General features: G+C 59.2%; 1 protein-coding gene across 2 annotated transcripts in view; it reads right to left on the reverse strand.

Moving 5' to 3' along the window:
• The window catches only part of SLC29A1 (solute carrier family 29 member 1 (Augustine blood group)), a 34058-nt gene that overhangs the window by 27151 nt on the left and 3607 nt on the right, over window positions 1-3300 (reverse strand). Inside the window, exon 1 of one of the 2 annotated variants that reach the window (XM_031060290.1) lies at window positions 809-973. The exons of the other annotated variant lie outside the window; for it this stretch is intronic. The gene's annotated coding sequence lies outside the window, so the exon portion shown is untranslated. Of the gene's footprint in view, window positions 1-808; window positions 974-3300 lie in introns of those variants that run through there. 2 annotated transcript variants of the gene reach the window in all.

The raw sequence follows: 3300 nt of genomic DNA on the forward strand, positions 1-3300 counted from the left end.
TTTCCCTGATGTGCCTGTGCTAGGGACAGGGTAAACTGAGGCACAGCAAGGCCATCAGCCTGCAGCAGAGCTGAGGCCAGGGGGCTGCATGCCATCCAGCTCTCCCTTCCATTGCAAAAGCACCCTTCCCTTTGTGAGCATGACCCGCACTGACTGCGTTTCCCTCCATTAGATGGGAATTGGATGCTGCCTGCCCCATCCCAGAGGAAGGCATGGGCAGGTCGGATCATAGAGCCTCTGCGCTGGGCCTCAGTGCCCCAGAGCAGAGAAACAGAAAGCCAGTATGTCTGAAAGGCAGAGCAGGCAGGCAAGAGTGGAATGGCAAACAGATTAGCAGCTGTATCCAAGTGCCTGCATGTGTGACAAGGCAGCTGCACGGGGAAAGGGGGAAAAGGGGCATTTTAATCAGTCACATGAAGGGAAACATAGAAGATGCTGAACCTCTGTCAAGTGTCAGCAGGTTATTAATCTATTAGCTAATGAGGGCAACAAAACCTACTACAGGCTCTTGGGAATCCAGTTAAAACAAGACTGCAGTGATCATGGATGCTTTGATAGCCAACAAAGCACCTCAGCCTGTTGCTGAGGTCAGCGAATGGCTCGGGGACTGATCATTTTAGTTTTGCTATTCCCTTGCTGGTCCTGGCTGGCCCTGGAGCAGGATCCTGGCTGAAGAGCAGCTGGCAGACTCTTTTTGGGGTGGGAGATCTCCAGTCACTGCTTGCAGAACTCCTGACGGTGATCTCTGGGCTCTTGGTGCCCTGCCCTGTATTTTGGGATGAGGTGGTAGGACAGAGGTCATGCTCACCTGTTGGCCTGAGCCTTGCTGGGACGAGCTGGGGAAGGAGTGGGCTGCGATACCCTCCTGAACTGTGCTTGTGGCACAGAGATCCAGCTGGCACATCACTGCTTGCAGGGAGCCAGGCAGACCTCCAGCATTCTGTCGTCCCTCTGCTTCCTTGCACGGCTCGACCTGCAGGGATTAAGTCAGGCAGCTGCCTGTGACTTCTTCACTAGTGGCCTGAGGGCAGCAGCACCTTGCTGCCAGCAGCAGCAGCAGCCCTGGATGAAACCCTGCAAGGAAAGGCAGGGGAGACAGAGGCCCTTGCTGCCCCTGCCACCTCCCCATGCTAAGTATCACCTTTCACTGGTAGCACTGAGGTGCAATGTGGTGACACCACTACCCCCGAAGCACTCACAGCCCTGGTGAGCAAATGGTCTGGAGACACGACAAGGAAGGGCCTCCACACGCCTCCAGCCCAGTGGCAGGGCCATGGGTGTTTTCCAGCTGGGCAAGCAGAAACAAATCCAATTGTCCACTGATTGGACACAGCTCAGCAAGGGGCCCATGGTGCCTACAGAGCTCCTGGGACCTGGCATGGACAGTGGGGTCCAGTCCAGCTCCAGCCCCCTCTCAGGCTGCTGGAAGTGGGGGCAGCCTGCCCCAGTGGAACAGCAGCATCTTTGGGACACAGGACATCTCCCTGCTGTCAGGCTGGGGGACACAAGCCCCTCTGCTCAAGCCACTTCTGAGGGTCTCCCATCCTCACCATCTCCTGGGCACAATCCAAGCAATCCCTCCCTTCTCCCTCCTCATCCCCATCCCTCTGCCTCCCTCCCTGCACTGCTGCTGCCCTCTCCTGAGCTCCAGCTGCCCATTTGCTTTCTCCTACCAGCATTAGGGGAGTAAATACTGACTAATGGTACCAATTAGCAGCTGAGCTGCTGGGTGCTAGTTACTGAGTGACAGCTGTGCCGCCACAGGCCGAGGGTGAAGTGTTACCTCACTGCAGGCAGTCTCCACCTGTCAGGGCCCAAGCTGAGACTTGGATAAATTCAAGACACACAGTTCAGGCTCCCACTTGTAGCAGAGGAGGCAGGGTTCACCCCTGGCTCAGCGGCAGGCAGGAACACCCTGTGGCATTCAGGGCACAGACCACTCCAAGCACCCTGTCATGGTGTCACTCCAGGTCTCCTTGGCTGAGGATGGAGCTGGTGCTGGCAGAGGGACCCACTCTATAGCCAAGGTCATCTGGCCCATTGAAGCAGTGCCGGGGGCATATCCTCCTCCTTAACTGGCAGCAGCAGTCTCCCACGATGGAGCACAGCCATTAGGAAATAAGTGGCTGGCACTCAGCCACACTTGTAAAACACCGCAGGGGAGCTGTGCGCTGCTGGGAACCAGGGACCCTGGTGAGAGGAAGAGGGGTGGCAGCTGCTGTGTGGTCCCGGTCCCCCTTTGACAAAGTCCCTCCACAGCCCAGTGGAGCCAGGTACCCAGTGACTCCCAGGGTTTCTGAGAACCATCTAAAAGGCACAAGGTGGCTTTCTGTAGGATGGGTGAATGCTGGTTCTGGAGGATAGCCTGAAGCCATGGCTCCCCATCAGCCTCCCCGAGGCACCTTGGTGGCAGCAGACAGAGCCATGCTCCAGCTCTCCAGGAATGCTGCTGCACCCAGAGTCTGCCCACCCTGCAGGGCAGGGCCCAGGTGCCTACCTGTTCTCCCAGCCAGCCTGCTCCCTGGGCAGTCTCTCTGGTCACCCCGTGGCACCACGGGGACCATGGCACACAGCCACCTGCAGAGACGAGGGCTCCAAACACAGGTCCAGAGCTCTCCCAGCCGTGCCAGCCCTGGTCTGTGCCTGGCCCAACATTTGCTGGCTGGCGTGGAGGAATTCCGCTCTGTGCAAATGTCTGGCAGGGCTGACTAAATCCTGTCTGGAGACTAAGTCCATCCAGTCATACTTTCCCCTTTGGGCGAATCAGCAGCGGAGCTGCGGCTGAATGCTCCTAAACATCCCCCAGGGAGGTCTCCAGGAGGGCCCTTTCCCACAGCTTCCAACAGTACCAGCCGTTCATCATTTCTTCTCCTTGCCAGTCATGCTTCCGCGGGTTCCCAGGCTGAAACGAGGCCCCCAGGCCACCCAGTGGAGCACAAACATGGGACATCAAAAGAAGGGCAGGCCAAACCCATGACCAGCAGCCCAGCTGCCAGGGTACCGCTGGGACTGCCCTCCCCCGCTTCCTCAGCCCCTCTACAAAGCCGAGAGTCCACCGGTGGGCAGAGGATGCTCTAGCACGGACCAGGGAGGAAGGAGCCCCTGGGGGGCCCTGCACCCCTCACACGACGGGCTGGGGTACGCGGCTGGGAGCCTGCAATGCCCCGCGGCCATGCTGCCGGGGGAGCGCGGCAGAGTTTCCCTGTCCCTGGGAGAGGCACTGGCGTCTGGCCCCTTCCCACTCCCTTTGCAGAGCTGCCCCATCCCGAGTGGCTCCGGGGGCCGCCCCGGCTCGGCGCT

Source organism: Geospiza fortis, unplaced genomic scaffold (assembly GCF_000277835.1).
Source record: "Geospiza fortis unplaced genomic scaffold, GeoFor_1.0 scaffold41, whole genome shotgun sequence".
Classification (NCBI taxonomy): Eukaryota; Metazoa; Chordata; class Aves; order Passeriformes; family Thraupidae; genus Geospiza; species Geospiza fortis.